Source organism: Callionymus lyra, chromosome 19 (genome assembly GCF_982586985.1).
Source record: "Callionymus lyra chromosome 19, fCalLyr1.hap1.1, whole genome shotgun sequence".
In the NCBI taxonomy this organism is placed as follows: Eukaryota; Metazoa; Chordata; class Actinopteri; order Syngnathiformes; family Callionymidae; genus Callionymus; species Callionymus lyra.
In genome coordinates, this window is record NC_141836.1 from 19,527,320 (window position 1) to 19,542,952 (window position 15,633).

Here is a 15,633-nt window from a genome sequence, read left to right on the forward strand (position 1 = left end):
TTTTTCTTTCAGACATTGTACATCCATCTTGGTTGCTGAGACGTAATCAGTATAATCCCTCTTTCTTCTATTCTTCATCACTAGAGGAAACTGTCCATGAGGTCCTGTTCCCAATCCATCTAGTCTCCCTTTCTCACCTTTTCTAGTTTTAACTTTATGTTTAGAGGGTGTCAGTGGCGTGCCTGGGTCAAGTCTATAATTACAATGATTGTCTTGTTCCTCATTCTTACTGCTGCTTCTTTCCTCACTGTCATTTTTCTTTTTCAATTTTTCTGATTTGTCATCTACCTCCTCACACAGCTGCTCTATAGTTCCAAGTGTACTTGTCATGGCTGCACTCACATCTTTATCTACTTTTTCTTGTCTTATTGCTGTTTCAAATATGTTAAGTGTTTTTTCTGCTGAGTCTAACAGATCTCTTGTAAGAATTTCTTGCCTGTGTGTTATTATTGCTACATTATCCATAATCTCTTTTAAATTCATGATTTTTGTTTTGTCTATTTCATTACCATCTTGATCCATCCTGTAACATTGAACACTGGAGCCTGGGTGTTCACTTTCTCTTTCATTACCATTTGTTGCAATCTATCAGACATTTGTGAGTTTACATTTTGGTTTCCATCTTCTAGGTAAGGTGGTGGTGAATCAGTTTTTTCAGTTACATTATTTTCATCAACAACTTCCTTTTTAACAGCTTTCACTGGTGCCATCACTTCAGTATTTAACTTTATCATTTTTACCATTTCCATAATCACAAAAAATCTGTCTCTATCAGTTTTAGTTTTTTCTAACAAAGCCAGTCTGTATTTTTCACTAAACAACATGCTTGTTTTTCTCCTCCTAATGACTTCAAGTTCAAGATTAATATTTTTCACATTTTCACCAAGAATATCTTCTTCAGGCATACGCATGCCCCAATCAGGCAGATTTCCAACCTTTCTTTGCTTTTTAGCCCATTTATACCAGATTTTTACAACATTTTTCCGATCCAACGGAGCAATTTTTTACGAACTTACAGAGCGAAACAATACAGCACCACATGATCCTATTCCACGAGACTGCCATTTTAACCGCAGTTCAGATAACTCCATTTCTTCTTTTTATTTATTTGGTTTTTCCTTATTTTTAATTAATTTTTATTTTATTTATTTTTACACCAATTGTTCGTCTCCCTCTCTATATGAGAACTGTCACGCTTGAATACCTATATTATAATCCCAAACTTTATTATGACATGACAATCAAACAAAGTTATTTTCACCCTTATTTTTTTTAAAAAAAACTCATAGAACTTACAAGAAAAAACTCTTTTTAAACCAATAGAAACTGAAGAATTTCTTTCCACAAAACTTGAAAAAACACGTATTAGCATTAACGTCGCATTTAGTCAAGAAAGTCGTTATTTTTTTTATTACAATATAGGTACTCACTATGCAACCAACGTAACATAAGAAACAACAAAAGTATTTCAACCCTTGTCAAAAAACTTGCGGCATCAATCCTCGCAAGAAAATGCTTTTTAAAACAAAAAACACGCTTGAATACTTATATTATAATGACCAAAAATCTATTAAAAAAAAACTTGTAATATGAAATTCACAAGCAAAAAACGCTTTTTTCAACCAATAGAAGTCCACGGCAGTTGACCGTAAAACTACTTTTATAAATAACTCGATTAAGACCAAGTAAGCCGTTTTTTCCCTCTTTTAAAAATAAACTCGCAGCATAAAACTTACAAGAAAAAAACCTCTTTTTTAACCAATAGAAATTCAAGAAAGCTTATCTATAAATTTCTTCCCAAAAAACTTAAAAAAACACACATAAGCATTAACGTTGTATTTAATCAAGAAAGTGTTTTTATTTGTTATCATAATATAAGTACTCACTAGACAGCGTAACCATACCCAGAAACTCGATTATTTAACCAAGAAAAGCCTTTTTTTTAAAACATTCCGTTCGTACTCTCGGGGGTTAAGCATCTCTAAAAGGGTGAATTAAATGCCTTTAAAATGTGCTAATAGAGATATATTTGTCACTCGACAGAATCCCCGGCCAATTTTGTTCTGTCTGTGATTACTTTATGTGCCGAGAATCGTAGCGGAAAATCAAAACCAAAACAACAAGTTATATGTTCGTTTGCTTTACAAGCGGAATCAACGCACAACCCATCCACTCACACAGCTTCGGACATCGGTCAACTCAGCCAGACGAAACTAAATGCAGAAATCAAATAAAAGGCTTTCTGCTTACCTTATCTTTGTCCCGTTCGTCCGGCTGAGAAAAAACTTCAGTCAGTCGCCATTCCTCTTTCCAAGAATCTCCAAAACAAATCCGCGTCACGGCACCATTTAAAACGGATAAAACCGGAGTCCGTTTCCGTCGCTCCAACACGACGTCACCTCCGGGTCTTAATACTTTGCTTTATGGAGAAAAAAGGATCAATGCAGAGTGTACGGTCGTTTATTCACCGCTTCAAAACAAACAAACATACAAACTTTTACGATCGATCGGACTCGCTCTTTGCCGGCAGCTGTACAGGTCAATAGCTCCGGGAAAGACGGTCTTGGGTTATGGGTCGTCTCTACATTTAAGGGAAAGTTTCCTGTCCATGGGGTCGCCTATTCCGGGGCAGTGGTTCTTTTATGTTAACTCCTGTTTCGAGTCACCTGGAGAGTAACTTCCTTCCTTGCCTGTTGTGTGGGCAAGTTCCTTTGTCTTCCAGCCCCCCTCTTTTGGGTGTGTTCCGTGTTGCCCTTTTGTTTCACGTCCACAGGTGTGAACAGAGCAGACAGACAGTCCTTCATTAAATCGCTGAATAATCTCTAGTCTGTTTCAAACTACCCTTGACACAGTGTATATCAGTATGAAAGTGAAATGTTGGTTGTGAATGTGTATTTAAACGTTTAAGCTCTTAGATGAGGCTAGTATTTTATACTCTATATTTTGATCATCTTTTTAGCATTAATTTAACTTATGGCGTATACGTATAGTGTAGAATAATTTCCAATCTAACAGAACCCATGCAGCTCGGGCGCACTCGTCTCACCGAAGCTGAGTGGTCCCGTCGTTTAAAGACCGGGGTGTGTTTGTACTGTGCACAACCCGGACATCTCATCTCCACCTGTTTGTCACTGCCAAAAGACAAGGCCCAGCAGTGAGACTCGGGGCCCTGCTGAGCCACCCCCCCTCCGTCCCCGTTCCGCTCGGTTCACGCTCTCTCCTGGATGCCACTCTTCTGCTCCTCGGCCGTCCCTTGCCGGTATCCGCCCTGGTGGACTCGGGAGCGGACGAAAACTTCATTGACGCCAAGTTCGCATCTCAGGTTGGCATTATTTTCGAACAATTACCCTCGCCCCTAAACGCTAACGCCTTAGATGGCCGCCACCTGGCCCTTATTACTCATCGGACCAAGCCCCTTGAATTAATTGTTTCTGGTAATCACCATGAGAAACTTCAGTTTCACGTCATCCAGTCTCCTCTTACCCCTCTGGTCCTGGGTTACCCCTGGCTCAAGCCCCATTTCGACTGGTCATCTGGCAAGGTGGTGGGTTGGAGCACCTTCTGTCATTCTACCTGCCTTCAATCTGCCCTGCCTCCAGCAGAGGGAGGTGTTCCCTCGCCCCAGGTACCCCCCGACCTCTCCTTGGTTCCCCCAGCCTATCATGACCATGGGGAGGTGTTTAGCAAGTGTCGTGCGCTCACCCTGCCCCCTCATCACCCCTATGACTGTCCCATTGATCTCCTCCCCGGCGCCCCCTTGCCCAGTAGTCGCCTGTATAACTTGTCCCGGCCTGAGAGACAGGCCATGGAGAAATATATCAAGGATTCTCTTTCGGCTGGCCTCATAAGACCCTCCTCAATTCAATTCAATTCGATTTTATTTAAAGTGTCTTATCATAACTAAGTTATCTCAGGACACTATACAGTTGAAATAAGACTACAGTTGATTAAGGAAAAATAGATCCCAGCAATTCAACAAAGAGCAAGAAATAGCCAGGCCAGAGGGCACATACCTAGCACAGCAGGATCCAGACACGGGGGCCCAAGCCGCGGCAGGAACCCGCGGGAGACCAGGCAGGCGAGATAACCACCAGAGCCAAGCCCGACCTCAAACACCAGCGAGAAGGCGGAGGCGGCGCGAGAGGGCAAGCACAGGCGAGGACGGCCGAGGAAGCAAAGAGGGGGAGGCAGAGGGGCCAAGGGCCCGCCCTCCAAGGGACAGCCAGAAAAAACAGTCAGGGGATAGAGCTCCGGGGCCAGGCTGGGCCACGGAAGACCCCCAGACCGTCAGACCGCCACCAAGTCCATAGCAGGTATCCTGCCCTCCACACGTTGACTTGCGTTTTGGCAGTAAGCTAAACACGATTTGCTGATCAGGACTCTGAAGACATTGGGTTCGTTGTACTCAGGTTTATTGAAGTTGCAAATCTTTTTTGTAAAACTGAAAACAGACAAAATATATTTTCAATACATTGTTGAAAGATAAAGTGTACATTATTAAGAAACAGTATATTCAAATTAACAGACAATTACCTATTAAACAAAAGGCAAATCATCACACGATGATCACAGTTTAATTGTTTAAAAATGAACATTGATCTAAACGACCACCGGGTGGCAGGAATTGACCACTGGTCTCAAAGGTGCGTCAGATGTGGCGCAGCATGCGCTCACAAATGATAATGAGGCGATCACCGCACGAGACATCAAACGATTAACCAACACAAATAAGTTCAACATCACTAAAGAATAACGATGCTACAAACGACGTATGACGTAAAGCTGCTGACATGAGACGTGATCATGCTCTTGGTTGTGAAACTTTGCACTGCAGCTTCCTACCTCCTTATATGGCCTTGTGACGTCACATCACGTGACATCCGCTCTTAGTATTACAAAAATACTGATGACAGGACACTCCCCGTCTGGCATTAACAAATGCCACCATATGAAAGTCCAAAACAGTTCTTACTGCTTCTTACCCGGAGCAACAAGGAGGACAGTCTCTGTAATGGGACGCTGGTAGACTTTAGTCCCATCTTTCCTGGAGACCTTGACCTCAACTTTGCGTACCTTGCCGTCTTTGCTGGGAAAAACTTGGGTTATCAGTCCTATCGGCCACTCGTTCCTTTTGAGCTGGTCATCTCTGAGAAGGACGACACTCCCAGGCTGCAGGTCTGGGGTAGGAGCCTGCCACTTCCTTCTTGGTTGAAGTGATGCAAGGTATTGCTTCCTCCATCTATCCCAGAAGTTTTGGGCTAGATGCTGGACTTGCCATTGGGATTTGTGGAGATCTTTGACCCAGTCTCCAGCAGGGGCTGAATTAAGACTGATCTTCTGAGTCAGGAGTGTTGCAGGTGTAAGAATGAAAGGATCATCAGGGTCGGTAGACACTGGAATAAGAGGTCTTGCGTTGATGATAGCTGCGACCTCTGCCATTAGGGTAGTGAGTGCTTCATGGGTCAGTTTTGAAGTCCCCAGCTGGAGGAACATGGAGTCCAGGATCTTTCGTACCACTCCAATCATCCTCTCCCATGAACCGCCCATGTGAGAGGCATGAGGAACATTGAACTTCCATGTACATCCTTGGTCCAAGAGGAACTTCTCAACTGAAGCGTCATCAATGTTCGAGGGGATCTTCAGCTCTTTACAAGCACTGACAAAGTTGGTTCCTCGATCGGAACGGATGAGCTTTACTGGGCCCCTGGTTGCGAGAAAACGCCGGAGGGAGTTGATGAAGCTGGAGGTGTCGAGCGATTCGATTACTTCAATGTGGACAGCTCTTACACTCATGCAGGTACAGTAAATAACACTGCCCACCGTTTACTCTGAGCAAGGCAGCCCCTTGTACGACGTGCAGACACTGTCCATGGGCCGAACACATCCAGGCCGACGTGCGTGAACGGGGGTTCCGTAGAGAGGCGGTCTGCTGGAAGATCTGCCATCTTCTGTATCAGCCGGGTGCCACGCAGCTTGCGGCATGTGACACATGCATGGATAAGACTGCTCACTTGCCTTTTACCGCCAATGATCCGGAATCCAGCAGCTCGTACTGCACCCTCTGTGAACAGTCGTCCCTGATGCTGAGTTCTCTCGTGATGGTGTCGAATTAAAAGTGTTGCAACATGATGCTTGCCTGGGATGATTAGAGGGTTTTTCTCCTCTTGCTGTATTTCCGCTTACTGACACGACCTCCAACTTTCAGAAGGCCATCGGCGTCGATGAAGGGATCAAGAGCTTTGAGAGGGCTGTCTTTGGGGAGATTCTCCTCCTTCTTTAGACAGGCGTACTCTACAGTGTAGGTCTCTTCTTGGACAGCTTGGATGATGGTTCTCTTGGACTGCGAGAGTTCATCAGTGGAGATAGCTGCATGGCACAGATGCCAGCCTTTGCAGCCTCTGGCATTGGTTGCAGAATTCTTCTGATAGAGGCGAGCGACATGGATGAGTTGAGCGACGGCATGGGTCAGCTTGTTCCAGCAGGAGAACTTTGAGAAGCGCTGTGACCCCAGTTTTTTGCATGACATGGTTGTGCTCATTGTAGACACCAAAGGGCGGATGTTTGGATCTGATGAAGGGTTCACCAGCTCAAAGGTGTCTTCACCAGACTGGACTCGAAGGGGTTGTTTCAGTAACATTGGTCCAACCAACCAGTTTGTAGTTGGGAGGCGTGCGGCAGTAACGGACCGGGTGGCGATATCAGCGGGATTCAGTGCTGTAGACATGTACTGCCACTGTTCAGGGCGAGAGCATTTCCTTATCCGCAAGACTCTGTTACTGACATACAGGTAGAACCGCCTTGTGTCACTCTTGATGTAGCCCAGTACTACCTTGCTATCACTGTAGAAGGTTGTGTCGTCTAGGCGTGTGTCGATCTCTGCGGAAATTAGTTCGGCAAGTTCTACTGCAAGAACGGCTGCGCAGAGCTCAAGTCTTGGAACTGTATGCTCCGGGAGGAGGGCCAGTTTAGCCTTTCCCATGACGAAACCCACATGAATGGTATTGTCTGTGTCTGTCAGTCTGAGGTACGCTACTGCAGCAATTGCCTTAGTCGAGGCGTCGCAAAAAATGCACAGCTCTCTGCGTGATACTCCTGAGAGGGAAGTCTCTGCATAAAGACGTGGTATCTGGAGGCTGCCGAGATCATCCAATGAGGATCGCCATGTTGTCCACGTTCCTTCCATCTCTGGGGGAAGGGGGGAATCCCAATCGCCATGATCCTGTGTAAGCTCTCTGAGGATGGCCTTCCCTTGGATAGTTACTGGGGCAATGAATCCAAGAGGATCGTAAATGCTGTTCACAGTTGATAGGACTCCTCGACGAGTGAAAGGTTTCCCTTTGTCTCCTATTTTGAAGGTGAAGGTGTCGCTCATTAGGTCCCAGTTGAGGCCCAGACTTCGCTGCATGGGAAGGTCATCGGAACCAAGATCCAGATCTTTGAAGTCTTTAGCATGGTCTTGGGATGGGAATGCCTCCATTACCTTTCTTTCATTAGAAGCAATTTTGTGGAGTCGCAGGTTTGAGTCTGAGAGAGTATCTTGCGTTCTCTTGAGTAGGTCTACTGCCGTTTCCACTGTAGGGAAGGACTTTAAGCCGTCGTCAACGTAGAAGTCCCGGTTGACGAACTCCTTGACGTCAGGGTCTCCTTCTTCCACACTCTTCCGGAAACAGTAGACAGCCACTGCGGGGGAGGGACTGTTCCCGAAGACGTGGACCCTCATATGATATTCAATGATTTCTTTGGATGGGTCGTTGTCTCGGAACCATAGAAACCTCAGGAATTTTCGGTCTTCTTCCCTGACGAGGAAACAGTGGAACATTTGTTCAATGTCTGCCGTTACTGCTACTGCTTCCTTGCGGAACCTGAGGAGCACCCCCGAGCAGGGTATTATTGAGGTCAGGCCCAGTCAGCAGGACATTGTTTAGTGAGACTCCTCCATGCTGGGCGCTTGAATCTAACACCACACGGATGCTTCCTGGTTTTCGAGGATGGTACACACTGAAGATTGGTAAGTACCAGCGTTCTTCGGACTCTTTCAGTTGAGGTGCTACTTCAGCGTGCTTGTTCTGAAACACTTTTTCCATGAATGTGAGGAAGTGCAGTTTCATCGTTGGCTTCTTTTTAAGACTCCGTCTCAGTGATGACAGTCGTTTTGAAGCCTGGACCTTGTTGTTGGGAAGACGGGGCCTTGGTGTCTTGAATGGCAGCGGCGCTACCCAGCTGTTGTCTTGGTCTTTCTTGTTATCGTCCTTTGTCTGCTGAAACACTGTGGAGGCCAGCTGCTCATCTCTCCTGCTGCTGGTAAGCATTTATGTGCTCTGGAATTGACTGTATCTCTCCTTCACTGTCTCGGGCTTGTGAACGCCTCCCAAGCAAACATTTCCAACGATCACCCATCCCAGATCGAGTTTCTGTGCATAAGGAGCTTCACGGGGGCCGTTCACCTGCTTGCGCACCTTGTGTACCGTGATGATGTCTCTTCCAAGGAGAAGCATGATGGGTGCGTTCTGTTTGAGTTCTGGGATGAGACGAGCCACAAATTTAAGGTGAGGGTGGTTGTACGCTGCACTGGGTGTTGGAATTTCCATTCTGTTGTTAGGGATGTCGTTGCATTCTACGAGACTTGCTAGAGGAAGTCTGACTTTTCCATCAATAGATTCGATTTGATAGCCTGTAGCTCTTCTCCCTCTGGTCTCTGTCACACCGGAACAGGTTCGGAGAGAGTACGGAGAGGTGGGGCCCTGGATGTTGAAGGTGTCAAAGAACTCAGGACTAGCCAAGGATCTGTTGCTGTGCTCATCGATGAGTGCATAGACCTTTATCCCTCTCTCACGATGATTGACCGGATAGATCTTAACAAGACAGATTTTAGAGCATGATCTGTCGCTCTGGTCGCCACCACAGACCTTGGTGCAGCTGGTGTTGACTTCTGCAGATGGCTTAAGGGCTGGCTCCCCGCCATGCTCTGAAAGGCATGGTGCCTCTTTAGCCTCCGGTGCAGGTCCAGGATGAAGGGCGGAAATATGTCTCTCACTTCCACACTCCATGCATGTAGCTGTATACCTGCAGTCCTTAGCCATGTGCTTGTTAGATGTGCAACATTTGTAGCATATCCTGTTCTCCTTAAGGAATGCTCTCCTCTCTTCAATGGGTTTCTTGCGGAAAGCCCGACACTTGCGTAGCAGATGGGGCTTTTTATGGATGGGGCACTGTCGATCCACATTTTCAATTTCGTTAGTTTGTTCTGTAGCCGAGACATCCGTCTTGTGGACTGAGATTTCTTTCTGTCTGTATGTTCGTCCCCGTTTTGGGGATGTCGGCTTGGCTGTTGAAGTTAAAGCTAGGATCGTTTCTGATTTTAGCTTGTTGGGAGATGAAGTCGACGAAAACCTCAAAGGGAGGAAATGAGACTTGATACCGTTCCTTGTAGCTGGATCCAAGGGACAGCCACTTTTCTTGCAGGCTAAAAGGCAGCTTCTGGACTAGAGGATTTATTCCCCTGGAAGTGTTGAGGTACTGAAGGCCTGTGAGGTATCCATCTGCCTTGGCCGCCTCCAGTTCCATCAAGAGGTCACTGAATTCATGGAGTTTTGAATAGTCTCTGTTAGTGATTTTAGGGAAGTTGGTTATACGTTGGAAGAGAGCCTCCTCAATGACCTCTGGGGCACCGTAACGTGCATCCAGTCTATCCCAGATCAACTTTAGTCCTTTCTCTGGGTGATTAACATTGACAGCCCTAATACGTGTTGCATGCTCCCTTGACTCTTTGCCTAGCAACTTCACCAGTAGATCCATCTCCTCGCTAAATGTCAGATCGAGTCCTTTCACTGCGTTCAGAAAGGACTGTTGCCAAGCCCTGTAGCTCTGGGGCTGGTCGTTGAAATGGGTCAGACTCGTAGTAACCAGCTCTCGACGGGCGAAATATCTGACGACGTCATTCATGCTTGATTGGTCGTGATGGGCGTGGTTAGGCGTTGTTGTTTGTGGTGGACCTGCATTGCTGGCCCGTGCTCCTTCTGGTGCTCTATAGGTGATGTGGTTATCATGTATACTGCTCCCTGCTCTAGTAAGTCGAGTAATGGTGCTTGAAGAGAGCTGGCTCGTGCTGGCTCTTGAGAGGGTAGACGCCGTGCCATTGTTGACTCTGTGAATAGCTGACCAGTCTCGTCTAGGGTGAGCAGATGCGTTGATCGGATTGAATTCTCGTTTACTTGTTCAGTGAGATATTATTTTGTTCGTTCTTGAGGGTTGAGAGGAGCTTCATCAAGTTGAAGTTTGCTGCTAGGCCGTTCGCTGCCATCTACGGCTGCCTCTAGAGCAGGGGTCTCAGACACGCGGCCCGCGGGCCAATTGCGGCCCGCGAGACGTTATTTTGCGGCCCCCACCTTAATATAAAAGTTTAATGTTAGTGCGGCCCGCGAGTTGTATATGAATGGCGCTTGACAGCATTGTGTGCGGAGCTGAAGAAATCTACCAATCACGGTGTGGTATATGGCTCTCGGGGGCCGGACATTGACGTCACTTGTGTGATGCAAGCAGAGAAACTTTTGTTTCCACTAGACCCGCACGCGCTCTTCCTCCCTCCCTTCCTCGCTCGCTCGCCCGCCTGCTCTCTCGCTCTCTCTGTCACTGTGTCTCTCCCCTGCTCCCTCCCCCGGCGCCGCTGTAAACGGGCTGGGGAGACGAGCGGTCCGGTAGCTTCACTCCGCCGAAGGACTGAGCGACAATACAAAACTGTGGTGCACTGGACCCCAGCGCTGATGCTCCGACAGAGAGTCGCCGGGCGAAACGGACGTGAAACACGATAGTCGTGATGTTCGCCCGTTCGGGGCTAATTGTGCTACCATAACTGTAAACTCCACGGCGAGCCCCCCCCCCCCCCTCCCGTTGGCTCCGCCGTGTCGCTGTAGGGAGGAAAAGCGGATCTACACACATTGCGGAAATAACATTATTCTCCGTGCGTCGGCTGAATACAAATATATTCCACAACCCCAAACATGTCTTTTTCAAAGCCTGCAGTGAAGAGAAAGGTTAGTGATGAGCAAAGACGATTCCAGGAAAAGTGGGAGATGCAATATTTATTTTTTGAGCACGGGGGCACCCCGACGTGTCTTATTTGCACAGAGAAAGTTGCGGTGCACAAGGAATACAATTTGAAACGTCATTACACAACTAGACATGCTGAGGAGTATGAAAAATACCAGGGAGATGAGAGAGTGAACCGAGTTGCAAATTTAAAAAAGAGTCTACTGAGGCAACAAGATTTCTTCAAGAAAGCAACCAAAAAGAGCGATGCAGCAGTCAAAGCTAGCTACATGCTGAGTGAGATGGTTGCTAGCGCGGGAAAGCCACTCAAAGAAGGTGAATTCATTAAAAAGTGCATGTTACAGGCTGCAAGTATAGTTTGTCCGGAAAAGATGGATCAGTTTAGCAACATCAGCCTTTCTGCCAATACCGTGGCAGAGCGCATTTCTGACTTGTCAACTAACATTTATGATCAACTGTGCGAGAAAGCCAAATATTTCAGTTCATACTCAGTCGCTCTTGATGAGACCACAGACATCACAGACACTGCCCAGCTCGCAATACATGTCCGTGGTATTGATGACAATTTTGAAGTGATAGAGGAGTTGCTCACAGTAGCTCCAATGCATGGCCAGACCACCGCTCAGGAGATATTTCACCAGCTGTGTGATGCCATTGAGAATGCCGGTTTGCCATGGAAGAGGTTAATTGGAATAACAACCGATGGAGCGCCATCAATGACTGGGAGGAAAAATGGACTAGTGACACTTGTTCAAAAAAAACTGAAAGAGGAGGGCGCAGAAGAGGCCATTGCTTTGCACTGCATTATCCATCAGCAGGCCCTTTGCAGCAAATGCCTGAAGTTCGATCATGTGATGTCTGTTGTTGTCAAATGCATAAACCAAATCAGATCTAGGGGCTTAAAGCACCGAAGTTTCCGTGCTTTTTTAGAGGAAATGGAGTCTGAATATGGGGATGTGATCTACTTCACTGAGGTACGTTGGCTCAGCAGGGGAAACTCGTTGAAGAGATTTTTTGAGTTGAGAGCAGAGGTGAAAGCCTTCATGGAGAAGGTTGGGGTGGATGTTCCTTTGCTAAGTGATCCCAAATGGCTCATGGACTTAGCTTTTCTTGTTGACATCACACATGAGCTTAATGTACTGAACAAGAAATTACAAGGCCAGGGGCAACTCATCAGTGCTGCCTATGACAACGTGAGAGCATTCTCCACAAAATGTCTGTTATGGAAAACCCAGCTCTCTCAGACAAACCTTTGCCATTTCCCAGCATGCAAGGCACTCGTGGATGCAGGCACACCATTCAGTGGTGAGATGTATGTTGATGCCATTTTGAAGCTAGGGGAGGAATTTGATCACAGATTTGCAGACTTCAAGACACACAGAGCCACATTTCAAATTTTTGCAGACCCCTTCTCCATTGATGTGCAAGATGTGCACCTCCTTTGCTTCAAATGGAGCTAATTGACCTGCAGTGCAACTCTGACCTCAAAGCCAAGTTCAGGGAGGTGGGTGGAAAAGCAGACAAACTTGGACAATTTTTGAGAGAATTGCCTCCCAGCTTCCCTGAGCTTTCCCTAATGTACAAGAGGACCATGTGCCTTTTTGGGAGCACATACTTGTGCGAAAAGCTCTTCTCCACCTTGAACTTCAATAAGTCCAAGTACAGGTCCAGACTTACTGATGATCATCTTCAAGCAATACTGAGGGTCTCAACTGCTTCCTCTCTCCAGCCAAATGTAGCTCAACTATGCGAGAGGAAGCGCTGTCAGGTGTCTAGCAGCAAGAAGTAGGCAAGAGAAGCCATGTTCAAGTTCACGGATTTAGTTATCGTTAATTCTCACATAGTAAGTATGTGTATACATTGTTGCTGACTGGAGAAATCTAATTATTATTGTTATTAATTATGACTGATTTATTTACTTAATTCTGATTTTGTTCATTTATGTTTTGATTTTATTTTGTGTTGAAAATAAAAATAAAGACATTTAAAAAGATTTTTTTCAAGAAATATTTTCTTGCGGCCCAGCCTCACCCAGACTCTGCATCGAGTGGCCCCCAGGTAAATTGAGTTTGAGACCCCTGCTCTAGAGTCTCTGCCTCGGCCACGGCTGCAGCTGCTTCCACTTCCAAAGATAATTTTGCCATTTTCGCCTCCAACCAAACTTTTTCCATTTTCAGGGACATTTCTTCCTCTGTGAAGGCCAGGCGTGCCTTCGCCGCCTCTGCTTTGGCGCGGGCCATGGCGGCAGCCATCCCCATGGCTGAACTGCGTGATGATTGAGCAGAACATGATGCACTGGATCCATTTTTTACTGACTCTTTATTATCCATCGTCTATGTCCAGCGTATGCTGTTTATCTTCTGCGATGAAGCCGTTGTTTTACTATCCTGCCCTCCACACGTTGACTTGCGTTTTGGCAGTAAGCTAAACATGATTTGCTGATCAGGACTCTGAAGACATTGGGTTCGTTGTACTCGGGTTTATTGAAGTTGCAAATCTTTTTTCTAAAACTGAAAACAGACAAAATATATTTTCAATACATTGTTGAAAGATAAAGTGTACATTATTAAGAAACAGTATATTCAAATTAACAGACAATTACCTATTAAACAAAAGGCAAATCATCACACGATGATCACAGTTTAATTGTTTATAAATGAACATTGATCTAAACGACCACCGGGTGGCAGGAATTAACCACTGGTCTCAAAGGTGCGTCAGATGTGGCGCAGCATGCGCTCACAAATGATAATGAGGTGATCCCCGCACGAGACATCAAAGGATTAACCAACACAAATAAGTTCAACATCACTAAAGAATAACAAGTGTTACATACCAACGATGCTACAAACGGCGTATGACGTAAAGCTGCTGACATGAGACGTGATCATGCTCTTGGTTGTGAAACTTTGCACTGCAGCTTCCTACCTCCTTATATGGCCTTGTGACGTCACATCACGTGACATCCGCTCTTAGTATTACAAAAATACTGATGACAGGACAGCAGGGGACCGCGAGAGGACAAGCCAAGGAGACAGGGATCCACCACAGCAGCGGCAGCGGAACCCCCCCCCCAATACCCTGCGGACACGGCCAGTAGCTGGGTCGAGTGCCACCGTATGAGCCCAGGGGAACAATGGCCAGGCACCGGCTCAGGTCCTCCGGTGAGAGTTCCCCGGGGCCACGGTTGTGCGGGCAGGGCGGGGGTAATGGGGCTGCAGCCGTCCGGGAACGGCCCCCAATCTTCAAACTGTAGACCGTCCCCAACAGCCACAGCCCACCTCCCCCATGTCATGAGGGAAGTTGGGGGGCCAGCAGTATTTCATGGGCGGTCCACGGTCTCTAAGGTGCAAAGTCCCCGCCCATCACACGTACTGACCCCCAGCCCCCGCCCCCACCCACCATGCAGCACCCAGGGGGACAGCATCACTTGCATGGGCGGTACATGGTCTCTACGGTAACATGGGTCCGCCCAATGCCTCCGCCGTCCCCCCAACATGGCCCCGCCCAGTGTGGCCCCCCCCCCCCCACCCGGGAAACCCCCGAAAGACCGACCAACCCGGCCACGCACCCCCAGGACCAAGGGCGACAGACTCCCCGACCACAGCACATGCCACACAGGGCGGGTAGAGGACCACAGCCACCGCTCCAGCAGACACCCACCCCAAGACTGGCCCCCACAGCCCCCCACCACAGCCCCCCAGGTGAAGACATCGGGGCCGGATGGCCATCCAGAACACCCGGCCAGCCCCAGCCCCACCCATAACGGTTCACCCGCCAACCCCGTCAGCCGGACCAGCAACCCCCCAGCCCCAGCACCGCCCCCAACGCAACCCCTTGTCCACCGCCCCAACCACCCTCGCCAGCACCAACCCCCGCACACCACCAAAGACCCCCCGGAAGCGGACCACCCCCACGCCGGCACACAGGGCCATCACGGCACCAGCGGTCACCACCACCAGTTATAACAGCTAAAGATAAACAGTCAAGTTAGTTATAGGCTTTATCGAAAAGTAAGGTTTTAAGATTGTTTTTAAACATAGAGAGGGTGTCTGCCCTCCGGACTGAAGCCGGTAGTTTGTTCCACAGCAGAGGGGCTTGATAACTGAAGGCCCTGGCTCCGAATCTACATTTAGAGATTTGTGGTATAACTAATAGATCAGAGTTTAAGGATCGTAAGGTCCTTGAGGGTTGGTAAGTTTGGATTAAATCTTTAATGTATGTTGGTGCTAGACCATGTAAGGCTTTATAGGTTAGCAGAAGGAATTTTAAATTGTATTCTAAATTCTACAGGAAGCCAATGTAGGGAAGACAGTACAGGGGAAATGTGTTTGCGCCTCTTAGTCTTAGTCAGGACACGAGCTGCAGAGTTCTGAATGAGCTGAAGAGTTCTGAGAGATTTTTTAGAACATCCTGAGAGAAGAGAGTTACAATAGTCCAGCCTGGAGGTTACAAAAGCATGGATTAGCTTCTCAGCAGCATCTAAAGGAAGGAAGTGCCTGATTTTTGAAATGTTACGAAGGTGGAAGTAAGCAGTCCGTGAGATTTGTTTTATGTGTGAGTTAAATGATCCTCGTCAAAGCATAC